General features: G+C 37.6%; 1 protein-coding gene across 2 annotated transcripts in view; it reads left to right on the forward strand.

Annotated features, from left to right (window-relative positions):
• The window catches only part of fndc3a (fibronectin type III domain containing 3A), a 98575-nt gene continuing 84376 nt past the window's right edge, over window positions 1-14199 (forward strand). For both annotated transcript variants that reach the window (XM_051863886.1, XM_051863888.1), the window contains exon 1: window positions 1-372. The gene's annotated coding sequence lies outside the window, so the exon portion shown is untranslated. The remainder of the gene's footprint in view (window positions 373-14199) is intronic.

A 14199-nucleotide genomic window follows, 5' to 3' on the forward strand; every position in this document is an offset into this window, starting at 1 on the left:
GTATACATTCTTGAGCGGAAAATGATGGCGATTATCCACCAGACGCTTGAAGAGCCTGCGCTCGGTATGGATGGAGGTGGCCGTGAAAACTAACAACACTTGCGGGGAAAAGTTGTTTGCTTTGGAAAATCGTGATCTGTCTCGACCTCTGGACGTTTTCGGACGTTGGAAAAAGCGAGTGGATAAGGGTTGAGACTGTAAACTGGTGTAATATTCAAGTGCAAAAGAGCCACGTAGCTTATAGAGAGATCCAGATAACACACACATACACACACACTGGCCTAGTGCTTTAAAAGCCTCCACACATACACACCAACCCGAAGAAGAGGAGTGATCGAGAGAATAAGATATACAAAGCGGAACGAGCTGTTGGTGAGTCGATTCACGTTTGCAAATGATTTGGATTTACTAAATATGCATTTGCACTGCATGTTTACTAGAGTGAATGTGCGTTTATTTACTCCACGCATGTAGATTTGATTGTGTAAGTGGTCTCTCTTTTGAGCCACTTTTGTGCAATGATCGGCATATTCAGTATATGGTTTAAAAGTCTATATGAAAGAAATCGTGTAGGGCCTGAAGTGCACACGTCAACGCCATCTGATCGCAGAGCTGCAGATTAAATACTGCTGCAGTCACTATACACACTCTGGCCGTGTCTCTAAAACTACTGAGCCTTCTAGCTAGACTGCATGTTTGGGCAGCGTGGGCGCGTGCAGCAGGTTTGCTCTTCATAGTCTGGTTAAATAAAAAAAATATTTCTGCGTTTACATATCTATGATATCTAATAAAGTTAAGTTCGAACGTTCTTCGGCATGTATGATGTTCTGAAAGTGTTCGGTTGGAGGGGCGCCTGTGATGGTGAGCAAAATTGTTCAATTTAAACGTTCACTTTGCGCCTAAAATGTCCAACATGTTTAGGTACAAAGTTCGAAGACCTCTTTTAATAACAAAAAGTTGGTTTCGAACGTTCTTGCGTTTCTGTTTCCGAAATCTTTATATTTGAAAGTTCGATTTGGGGCTAAATGTTAGGTTCGAACTTTTGAATTTCCCTGTGATGGTGAACTCCCTGTGAACTCGTCTGTAGTCCCAAAAAATGTTCTTTTTGAATGTCTAAAATGTTTTATTAGAAAGTTGATGGCCAAAAATGTTTGATTCAAATGCTCGGAGGTACTCAACAACAACGTTTTCTAGATAGACAGCTCGCTAGGTTTTGAGATACAGTCACACTGACACTTTTTTGTTTTCATTGTGCTCCTCCAAGTTGGATTAATATAAGGTGTTTACATTTTTTTTAATAATCAATTTTAGTAAACTAGTAGTTTCTCATTGCATCAGTTTTAAGACCTAAAATCAGCCTTTAAGTTTAGGCACTATTGACCAAATAATTTTTTATTTATTTTTTAATTAATTGACTAATTATTGCTCTGAACTGTGTAGTATTGCGTGTAGTTTGGGCTTCTGTTATTAAAGGTTAAGTGTGCATTTCTGCAACACTAGTGTCATCAAATTCAGAGTTAAAACAATTATTATTATTATTATTATTATTATTATCCCCTTGTCCTCCATTGGTTGGACAAACAGACAGTCCCACCCCAAATGCATGCTGTTGTTTGGACTGATTGGGATGCTTAGTGCATTGTGGCGTTTTGAAAGGGCAACAGGATTCAGCTTATAAATGTCTTTCTTATAGTTTATTCTACATATTACACTAAGATAGAAAGTATCTTGTAAAAAAACACACTTTACCTCTAAAAATCTACTCAGTCCAGCTTCATTCCCTGTTATATTCCAGTTTACCACCAGATGCCAGAAATGTTCAGTAATTCCTTCCTGGCAATATTGTGCACCACCTACAATTAGTATTATTATTTTTAAAAGGGATCACGATGATATAGATTTATTTAATGTATTTTAAATAATAATAATAATAATAAAAAAATTGTGTTCTTTGAAGTTTGCTTATATTGTTAATACAGTTTGCACACACACAAAAGTTATATAATATTCACAAAAAAGATTATCTTCAACCCTCATTCTGACCCTCTGTCTGAAATGATCCATTTTTAATGGGTGGCTCCTTTAAGGCTTTTCAGTAAACGACCACTGTTATGATTGGCTAACATCTTTGCATAGGACACAGTATCAACGCCCAGTGCCCACCCACTATTGTACATGTCATATCTACAATGACATTATCCATATAAAACATTCATTTATAGCTGTTGTCTTATCCAATACAGCTGGCTGCTTTATCTTTCAATAAAATTTTCTTTGCGAACTCTCCATTACACTGTTCCTCGTTTACAAAACATTGCAGTCAAATGCTTTGAACAAACATGTTAGGTTTGTTCGACTTGAAGCGGCGCTGCGCAGATTGATCATCAAAGTAAAGCGTGAGAACGATTAGAGAGCAGACTAGTGGTCGAGCGATATTGACTTTTTGATTGCCTATATATATATATATATATACCCATACCCACACACATATATATATATATACACACATATATACATACATATATATTATATATACACATTTTATATATATATATATATATATATATATATATATATATATATATATAAAATATGTATATATAATATATATGTATGTATATATGTGTGTATATATATATATATGTGTGTGGGTATGGGTATATATATATATGTATATATATATATGTGTGTGTGTGTGTATATATATATGTGTGTGTGTGTGTGATATATATATTTTATATATATATATATATATATATATATATATATATATATATATATATATATATATATATATATATATATATATATATATATATATCCAAAAGTATTGGGACACCCCTCCAAATCATTGAATTCAGGTGTTGCAATCACTTCCATGGCCACAGGTGTATAAAATCAAGGCATGCAGACTGCTTCTACAAACATTTGTGAAAGAATGGGTCGCTCTCAGGAGCTCAGTGAATTCCAGCGTAGTACCGTGATAGGTTGCCACCTGTGCAATAAATCCGTTCGTGAAATTTCCTCACCACTAAATATTTCACGGTCAACTGTTAGTGGTATTATAACAAAGTAGAAGAAATTGGGAAGAAATTGGGAACAACAGCAACTCAGCCACCAAGTGGTAGGCCACGTAAAATCACAGAGCGGGGTCAGCGCATGCTGAGGCGCACAGTGCGCAGAAGTCGCCAACTTTCTGCAGAGTCATTAGCTACAGATCTCCAAACTTCATGGCCTTCAGATTCGTTCAAGAACAGTGCGTAGAGAGCTTCATGGAATAGGTTTCCATGGCTGAGCAGCTGCATCCAAGCCTTACATCACCAAGTGCAATGGAAAGCATCGGATGCAGTGGTGTAAAGCACGCCGCCACTGGACTCTAGAGCAGTGGAGACATGTTCTCTGGAGTGACGAATCACGCTTCTCTGTCTGGCAATTCGATGGATGAGTCTGGGTTTGGCGGTTGCCAGGAGAATGGTACTTGCCTGACTGCATTGTGCCAAGTGTAATGTTTGGTGGAGGGGGGATTATGGTGTGGGGTTGTTTTTCAGGGGTTGGGCTTGGCCCTTAGTTCCATTGAAAGGAACTCTTAATGCTTCAGCATACCAAGACATTTTGGACAATTTCATGCTCCCAACTTTGTTTGTCTTTGTTGGTTTGGGGATGGCCCCTTCCTGTTCCAACATGACTGCGCACAAAGCAAGGTCCATAAAGACATGGATGAGCGAGTTTGGTGTGGAGGAACAGAGTCCTGACCTCAACCCAATAGAACACCTTTGGGATGAATTAGAGCGGAGACTGTGAGCCAGGCCTTCTTGCCAACATCACTGCCTGACCTCACAAATGTGCTGCTAGAAGAAAGGTCAAAAATTCCCATAAACACACTCCTAAACCTTGTGGAAAGCCTTCCCAGAAGAGTTGAGGCTGTTGTAGCTGCAAGGGGTGGGCCAACTCCATATTAAACCCTACGGCTTAAGAATGGGATGTCATTAATGAATGAATGAATGAATGAATGAGGCATTTATATAGCACTTTCCTATGTACTACTGTACACCCAAAGCGCTTTACAATCATATCAGGGGTCTCTCCTCATCCACCACCAATGTGCAGCATCCACTTGGATGATGCGACGGCAACCACAGTACAACGGCGCCAGTGCGCTCACCACACACCAGCTGTAGGTGGAGAGGAGAGAGAGTGAAAGAGCCAATTCAATTGATGGGGATTATTAGGAGGCCGTGATTGGTAAGGACCTATGGAGGGAATTTGGCCAAGACACCAGGGTTATACCCCTACTCTTTACGAGAAGTGCCATGGGATTTTTAATGACCACAGAGAGTCAGGACCTCGGTTTAACGTCTCATCCGAAGGACGGGATGATTAAAGTTCATGTGCACGTAAAGGCAGGCGTCCCAAAACTTTTGGCAATATAGTATGTGTATGTAATGTAATATGTGTATATATATATATATGTATATATATGTGTGTATTGGGAGAGAGAGAGTTGTATTTGTTAACATTAGTGAACATGAACAAACAATGAACTGTGTTTTTATTAACTAACATTAACAAAGATTAATAAATACTATAACAAATATATTGCTCATTGTTAGTTCATGTTAGTTAATACATTAACTATTGTTAACAAATGAAACCTTATTGTAAAGTGTTAACTATTATTCTAACTCAATTTATAAATAAAAATGTATGAGTTTGACATAAAAAATGACACATTTAATAAGGTTAGAAAAAATGCCCTTACAAAGGTAATAATAGTAATAATTCTCCGGCAAGTCATTCTAAGGAGTCAAATATCGCCTCATAATGGGAAGGTTAATTTCTGTCATTGGTCAGAAGGTGCTCCCAAATTTGACTGTGCTCCTAAATTAAAAAAAATTCTTTCTAAAAAGAAATGCAAGCATAGAGCCCAGATGCAAATAGGCTGTTTAAACCATTTGTCCTGTTGTCAGGAGTAGCTAAAGCGTGTGGAGTACTCTAGAAACTAAATGGGCGTCTGTATACTGTATCCATTGTGGACAGCGTCAGTGATTTTAATAGTATATTTCGCTTTTGACACAACGCTGTGTAGACAGGTGTCAGCTGTTAAGTAACTGAATGCCAGTGGGCAGGTCCTATGGTGCGATAATGTAAAACTATCTGTCGATGTCTTGATCTAGAGGCAGTCTTATGCAAATGTATATACCTGTGTGACGTTACAGATCCCACAATATCCAAATGAGATGTTTTTGGTGCTTGATAAAATAAATGCTGTTTAATGAGGTGGATGTTTTAAGATAAGAAACTTGCAGGATGTTTTAATGGTACAAAGACCTCTTGTGTGTGTAAAAAAAAAAAAAAAAAAAAAAAAAAAAAAAAAAAAGAAATGGGAAAAGAAAATTTTATTTCTCATGTCATGACCCCTTTAATTAATAAAGAAAATGAAGGTTTTATGATAGACAAAATGTCTTTGACATAACTAAGAATTTTTTTTTTTACATAATTCTAAAACTTTCACTAGCTTTTAATTAGTTTTCTTTCACAAATAACTAGAACAGAGGCTATTTTACAGCTAGAGTTTTCCTTCACTGCACTGCAGGACACTTGGTTATTTATTAATAGAGCCATGGCTAATAACTATGCAAACATCATTGCTTGTTTTAGCCCTTCATGCTGTGCTACATTTGCTTATTTTGTTTTGAATGAGCCTGCACTTTTCCCTAAAATATTATAGTGTCCTCATTAACAGGTTATTTCATTTCCAAATGTCTCTTTTTATTTATTTGGAACATGCTTGCGTTTGTAATGGAATCTTATCTACATGCAACTTTAAAATCATGTTGTTCATTAAATCCCCCACAGCTTTAGGGCATGCATGCTTCCTTTTTCAGCTGTCAATCACAGCATGTATGTCATGCATCAGTGCTTAGATACCGATCTATGATCCATCACAGCAAGAGCAAACTTGTCTTTCTTTTATCGTGGACACTGTGTGCATAAAATCTGGATTCTGAGGAAATGTGGATATTTTTAGGGCCCGAGCACCGATGGTGTGATGACCCAATTGTGATTGCTTGGCCAATTATTCTTCTCTGAAATTAATCGCAGTTTTGAGGGCCTAAATATGCTCAAAAACTCATGAAACTTTGCACACGTGTAAGAAGTGGTGAAAATTTACGTCTGATATGGGTTTCAGAATTAGGTGTGGCAAAATGGCTCGATAGCGTCACCTACAAAATTTCAATTAAGCGCCCTTAACGCTATGTTTCATGTACAGGTATGAAATTCGGTAGACACATATACCCAATACCTACAAAAAAGTCCCTTGGTCCAAAATCTGAAAACCCAACATGAAGTGAGAGATTTTTAATTTTCTCAGCAAAATTTTTGCAGTTTTTGCCATTTCCAGAAGTTGTACTTTAACAAACTCCTCCTAGAGCTTTAATTAAATCAACATCATATATGATCAGTCTAATCTAAAGGCCATTGTGACGTTAAATTGCGAAAATCTAGTTTTTGTTTGAACGGCGTGTCCGTGGCGGCCTGACAAAGTCTGATGTTTTGCCATGAAACAGGAAGCTGTTGTAAGTCAGGCATACAATGTCCGATCTGCCCCAAACTTCACATGTTTTATTAGAGTCCTGACCTGAAGACATCTACATGCCAATATTCAGTTAGTCATAGCGCCACCTGGTGGCAACAGGAAATGGCATGCTTTACACTGTAATTCACTCCCTGAAAGTACCAAACATGCTAGAAACACATTAAATCATGCAACACTTGGCTAAGTGCTAATGTATGCAATTAACGCTATGAAACAAAGTTATTGTAACTCAGGCATGGCATACGTTTGCCCTGTCTAAATACCCACACTTGCAGTCTTTGCACTTGACCACTTGTCTACTTACATGACGTATTTCCTGTATTTGGCTCAAGTGTTCAAGTAGGTGTGAAGATTGCAAGTGGTGTGTAGAGCTTTTGATTACCTGATGGGACACATTTATAGTGTTGCTAAAAAATGCAAGTGTTTACAGAGGTTTTTTTTTTAATTATTATTTTCAATACTTTGCATTTTAAAATAAACTTCTAAATGTCTGTTCAGTGGTCGCTATGTAACTAACAGAAGACACAATATTAAAATTGTGGTGCTTTTAATTACGTTATAAAAAGCAGTTGCAAATGTTGTACAAAATAAACATAGCCTACTCATCTTTGCACCAATAAAATGTGCAAAACTTTGTTTTACTACCAAATTATATGTAATATCTAATTAATTTAACTTTTCATTTAATCTTTTCATTGACATCTCGCGATTTTGGGGCATGCGAGTTCCCTAACGTTCCTAAATGCATGATGGGATACGCTTAGCCTCGAATACTGATCCAAAGCGGTATTTGAGAGAGTGTGGGTTTAGTGTGCGTTAAGGGCACTGCACTTTGGCATTTTTAAGAGACAGGACAGTCTTGCGCACTTACTTCCTGTCGCGTGCACGTGCTCTCAAGTGGCCAAGATCACAAGTGTGGGTATTTGGACAAGGCAAATGTCCGATCTGCCTCAGACTTCACATGTTTGAGAAGAGTCATGCCCTGAACACATCTACATGACAGGGGTGCTACAAACATTCTAAAACATGCTAGCAACACTTAGCTGACTGCTAAAGCATGCTATTATCGTCATGGAAACAGGAAGTTGTTGTAACTCAAGCATAGAATGTCCAATCTGCCTCAGACTTCACGTTTGATAAGGGCCCTGGCCTGAAGACATCTACATGCCAAAAGTATTGAGTAGTATTGTGATATTTTGCTTGAGGATATTGTATCACTACACGGACGTGAAGTATTGATGTTTTCAGGGCTTGAATTTCAGCTTGGGATTGCGAGTATTGTTCATAATTTTAATGCAAGTTCTCCACTTATAATGTAGGAAATAATAATAATGGGAAATCTTTATTTCATACTGTAGTTTCACAGTGTGAGTAAATCAGAGCTATGCATTTCTCTCTCTCTCTCTCTCTCTCTCTCTCTCTCTCTCTCTCTCTCTCTCTCTCTCTCTCTCTCTCTCTCTCTCTCTCTCTCTCTCTCTCTCTCTCTCTCTCTCTCTCTCTCTCTCAGCTTGTGTGTTTTCGCATATTTCTGAACATGGACCGCTCAATGAAGGCTATATAACTGTTAATTCGAATCGCAAATGGCGTAACACCACGTCTGTATACTGCTAGTCAGATGTGTGCTGTGACATTCACGCTATGTGGTAATTACCATAATTACGAGATTCCGACTAGTATGTCCTTGTAGAACTCGTAATTACAGCTTGTAAGAATTTTCCTACTTGTACCACCTGACCGCTGCAGATTAATTTTGGCTTTGATAGTGTTGCCATAGAAACGCATAAATCTGGGTCTGAGGACATAAACAGCTCTGAGTAGAACGTCACAGGTTCTCATCTCATGCTTACGGTAATTACAACATGCCGTGAGTGCAGCATAAATGACACAACTCCGTTCTGCCTGCTGACGCCTGGTAGAATATAAAAAAACAATTGCACTGCACATGTGTAAGACTTGTCATCTCCTGCACATCTCCTGTAAGGCTGCACAATATATTGTTTTAGCATCGATATCGTGATGTGTGCATCCGCGATAGTCACATCTCAGGATGTGCAATGTCAAGAATGGGGATCGTAGTTATGCCAGTACGGACCAGACACCACGGTTCGAAACGTGATTCTCAGATTAATTGCAACGTTTAACCATCATAGAGTGAAAATTTATCATAATTTCATGTCTTTTAGGTCCTATCAGTTTAAACATTCAAGCGATTTAATAATAAATAATGTTAAACTATCCGAATTGACAGTGAGTGTCCTTGTAAACAGTCACATATGGATGTTTATCATTGTATTGGATCTGTGCATTAGCTCTTAAAGTGACAGTAGCCTAATATACTCGCTGCTGTCTGTGTCATTAATGTTAATCAAACAACAAAATCCAAAATAATAATAATAATAATAATAATAATAATGATTCGTTATATTTATATAGTGCTTTTCTGGGTACTCAAAGCTCTTTACATGGAAGGGGGAATCTTCTCAACCTCCACCAATGTGCAGCATCCACCTGGATGATGCGACGGCAGCCATATTGCGCCAGAGCGCCCACCACACACCAGCTTATTGGTGGAGAGGAGACAGAGTGATGAAGCCAATCAGTATATATAGGGATGATTAGGAGGCCATGAAGGACAAAGGCCAGTGGGTAAATTGGGCCAGGATGCCGGGGTAAACCCCTACTCTTTCGAAGGACATCCTGGGACTTTTTTTAATGACCACAGAGAGTCAGGACCTCAGTTTAGCGTCTCATCCGAAGGATGGTGCTTTTTGACAGTATAGCGTCCCCATCACTATACTGGGGTGCTAGGACCCACACAGACCACAGTGTGAGCACCCCCTGCTGGCCTCACTAACACCTCTTCCAGCAACCTAGTTTTCCCAGGAGGTCTCCCTTCCAGGTACTAAACAGGCTCAGTGGGCAACCAGTCTTGGGTTACAGGGTGATATGGCTGCTGATATGGCCAAAGAAAAAAGCTCCTTTTGTAGCTTTAATAAAGATTGTTTAATTTATACAGTGAAGACTATGTGGTGTTATTTTACATTTGATTATTAAGTTTAGGGTTGAGCCGATAGACGATGCCATCGTCCATAGCGATGTTTCACTGTAGACTTCGTCTGATGCCAATTTGGTAGACATCGCCCAACCCTAATTCAGTTTCTGTACCTGAATACTATTAGACTTGCCTGAAAAACATAAAGCGCTATTTATTATATTTATATTATATATATTTTTATATCCCAAAATATATCGCAGAAAAACAAATATCGCAATGTCAGTTTTTTCCAATATCATGCAGCCTTAATTTGTGGTTGAGTATACATTGATGGCTATGCAGACACTAAAGCGGAACGCGGAAAATGAAGTATACCCGGGCCTTTAGAAGGAAACTGTCTACATAATGTCATAATACATGTTTGACAAGAAAGACAGCAGCAGCAGTCAAACGTATTTAATGTTATGAGAGGGTGATAAGGGATGCTTAAAACAGCCAACAGGCAATACTCTTTTGAAATAAAATTGTATATACTGGGATTGTACATAATTTGCAGGCATCAGGGAGCCACTATCAGTATGCGGGGTATTGAAATCACTTTTGAATGTGCGGTTGCTTTTTACTTTTGTGATCACATTTTCAAATTCGCCATCAAACGTACTCTGTGTATAGGGAGCGGCTGTACGGACCACACATTTTAGAAGATATTTGCCAGTGATGCTCAGGATCTGTTGCACACCAAATCCTCTTGTCAGTCATCTCTCCTTACACTCATCACGTGATCAGTGAAATCTGACTCCTGCTGCGACTCTGCAGCTCGTGCTGTATGGTGCAGAGCAGACACTCAGTTTTTAGCTGTATCCATTGTCCAACTGAACTAAATGGTTTTTATTTCTATAAAAAATGCAAAACGACAGTGGCGCAGTGGCCAAGTAATGGAATCATTGTAGGGCCGAACACTGGTAACACCGACTACTATAGCAAGCCTAATATGATGTGAAATGAACAGACTGAGAACTTCTTATTATTAGATAAGAACATATGTAGACAAAGTTTGGAACATTTGCAGTTGAAAAAAGGTAATAAATCATAATATACTTTAATATATGTTGTTGCAATACTCAGCATAACCTTTAAAATCACTATAATAATGTGTCGTGGCTTAAGAATCGTGATATCATATCGTGGGGCCTCTGGCGATCCCCATCCCTACTGTTCACTTGAGTTAGTTTAGCATTTTCCGATCTTTTGTTGTCCTTTAATGATGCAGAATGTTGTAATTGTGGCGGTCGCACAAGCTTTATGAAGCCTCTAGGAAAACCACTGGATTTTTCAAATCCAATTTAAGGACACTCACAATGACTTTCTAAGCCATTTATATCCCATTTAGTCAGAAGATGAGAATTGCACTGGTCCCCGTTTGCATTACAAGTGGTTTGTGGTGGGACTAAAAAATTATCAGCTGCAGCTGTACAGCTGTGCAAGGCAAACTGTGACTGAAACTACCCGGTTTGGACAATTCGAAAACTCATGTTCTAACCACTGAAACTGAAATGTTGACTCACAATCACAAAGTTCATTTGCAAGAACATCTGATAGGCTGACATTTTGTCAGATTTTATTATAAATTCGTGGGAATGTCTTGCACTTGAGGCTAAATGCACCTGCCTTGTGTAGTTCTTAAAAGTTTTGTATTGTTTTGGTGTCAATTTCTAGTGCGGAATTTTTAATTTTTTTTTTTTTTTTAAACATATTGCAAAACTAGCTTCATGACCTAAAAAAAAGATGAAAAGCTTCTTTTGAAGTCATAATTAAATTGGATTTTTACCAAATTTACACTAAAACTATGCAACAAATTAATAAAACTTGACCACGAATTGTCTGTAGTAGGAACAAATTCTTATTTTTTGGCCACAATATCTTTTTTTTTTTTTTTTTTTTTTTTTCTGTAATTTCTGGTCCGATCATTTACATTTCATTCTGGCATCTGCACAAGGGACTTTCTGATTCATTCTTCAGTTAAAAGAAAAAGAATGTTTTTCTTTTAACTGAAAGGCAGATGTTGTCATGCTTGATGCTTTGTCTTTGCCTAATTTTTCCTCTTCAGTCATGATCTTGATTTCAAGGTTTCAGTAGCTGTGTGCACACTGCAGTTAAATATGGTGCACCTTCTAAGTTCTCCTGTTCTTGCTTACAGGTTCAGACATCTTGATAACTATGACGTGATGTTTGTTCAAGTTATTTTGCCCATAATAAAAAGGCTATGCTAGGCAGTATTCTATTTTTCCTCTCTCTCTTTTTCACTTCCCGGCTAAAACAGGAAACATTTTAGCACTAATGCAACAAAATAAAGCACAAATGATGTGCATTAGGCGTGTAATTCATACTTTATCTGTGTATTTTATCATTCCTGTGTAGCCTCAGAGAATGATGGGAAATGTAGTCTGTCTCCTCAAACCTGCTACATAACTACTGTTTTCTTGCAAGGTCTTCTTCGTCAATGGTAGTGCAACCTAAATTATTCAGTCAACATTCACAACTACAACTTATTATTATAATCAATACCAATTTGCTTCCCTAGTAATTCTGTAATCGACACGCCCTCAACGCCCCCAAGTCATTTCCCACCAGTAATTACGACTTTATGGTTCATGTGCACTCAAGTCGCAAATACGATCATTACGACAACACACCACAAATCCTGTTTGGTTCGCACAGAGTGACAAATGCATTCTACAACCAAACTCACCCACAAATTATTCAGGTAGTGACAGTCTGTAAAGAATGTACAAAACCAAACTAAGCAACTAGTTGTAAGTGTTTTGATTTAAAGTGCATCGTAATGTGCGTTAACATCACCCCTGCCAACTCTCTCTGGTCACTACTATTTTTTCCTTCCATCAAAAATATTCAGCATCAAATGGCTACAATTGGTGCCATCCATTAATAGAGTTTGTACCGAAATTTCTGTAGTCATTGCTGATGTGACTACAATTTAAATCTGTCTAAATATGCAGTACTGTTTAAAAGTTTGGGGTCAGTACGATTTATTTTTTAATTATTTGCAGTGCAACCGTTTTCAACATTAGTACTAATAAGTTTGTTTCTTAAGCAGCAAATCAGCATATTAGACTGATTTCTGAAGAATAATGTGACTATGAAGACTAGATTAATGTTGCTGAAAATGTAGCTTTGATCACAGGAATAAATTACATTTTAAAATGTATTCAAATAAACAACAGTTAAAATTGTCTCTGGTTCAATTACTCAAGGCTAATAAACATTCAGTAGTAAAATAAGAAACAAAGAAATGAAATGACTTATTTTGACATGCCAGTCATGGTCATTTCCTGAGTTAAAGCAGTTCTTCTTTTATGTTCCACAGAAGAAAGTAAGTCATGCAGTTTTCCAGTGACATAAGGGTGAAAAAATGATGGCAGAATTGTTTGGTGAACTGTCCCTTTAAAGTGATCCCATGACTTATTTGCGGTTTAAGCATAATCATTCTAATATCATGCATGTAAACACACTGTTCAGTTCAGTGCTGATGATAATGTATTGCATGGCAAAACCTTCACCTTTTTTTTTTTTTTTTTTTTTTTGGCTGCATTTAATAAGAAAAATTCTAATTATGACATTCTTAAGAGGTATTTTAATCCCTTACCATGAAATGTCACCTCTCGTTCAAAACAAAATCAGAAAGGCTACAGAAACTTTGGAAGTTCCTCGCTCTCCCACACACCAAATTGGATTTTCCCCTCTGAGCCTCACCGTTGTAATCACATTTTTTATTTTTTATATGTCATATTTGAATTAAAGGGGACCTATTATGCAAATTTCACTTTTACAAGGTGTTTGAATATAAATGTGTGTGAGTGTGTGAGTCATTCGCGTTTTCTACCCAATGTGACGTCACAATGGAACAGGCTTCGCCCACAACTGGTGACTGAATCTGACCTACTAGCTTGGATCCTCCCTGAGTGAGTTGCACACAGTCTGCTATGTTTATCTCCTCGCTAGAGTGGAAACACGACTGTCTCAGCTACTCAGCTACGTGATAAACAGTCTAAATGTTCTGTTGTTGGCTGTATCAATAAACATAGAAAACCAATGGAAAAGTGGCACGGTAGAAAGGAAAAAAGCATTCTATGTAAACGCGCTAGATGGATGTTTTTGACTGGTGTGCTCGTATCGAGCACAGGAAACAACGTTCTAAAAACGCAGTTTAACTTTTAAAAAAAACTCATCTTGACACCTTAGTTTTCCACTTCCCATTGTCCTGCGTTTTTAGACACACAGACGCGTGTTGAATGGTCTCGAATAGGAGAAAACATGCAATGTCCGTCTAGCATGTTTAACATTTATTAGTATTTATTATTATTTATTAATTATTAGTATTAGTTTTATTTAGTATTTAGGGACCAGGATATTATAGTGACTTCTTTTATAGCGGTCTCTTTTTACTTGGGCAAGTAAGCACCCAGAAGCCCTTAGCAACACTCGAAAAAAACAAATATAGTGACACCCATCCATTTTCTTTCTCAACTATTTAAGTTCACTTAAAGGATTAGTTCGTTTCTGAATGAAAATTTCCTGATAATTTACT

Source organism: Ctenopharyngodon idella, chromosome 15 (genome assembly GCF_019924925.1).
Source record: "Ctenopharyngodon idella isolate HZGC_01 chromosome 15, HZGC01, whole genome shotgun sequence".
In the NCBI taxonomy this organism is placed as follows: Eukaryota; Metazoa; Chordata; class Actinopteri; order Cypriniformes; family Xenocyprididae; genus Ctenopharyngodon; species Ctenopharyngodon idella.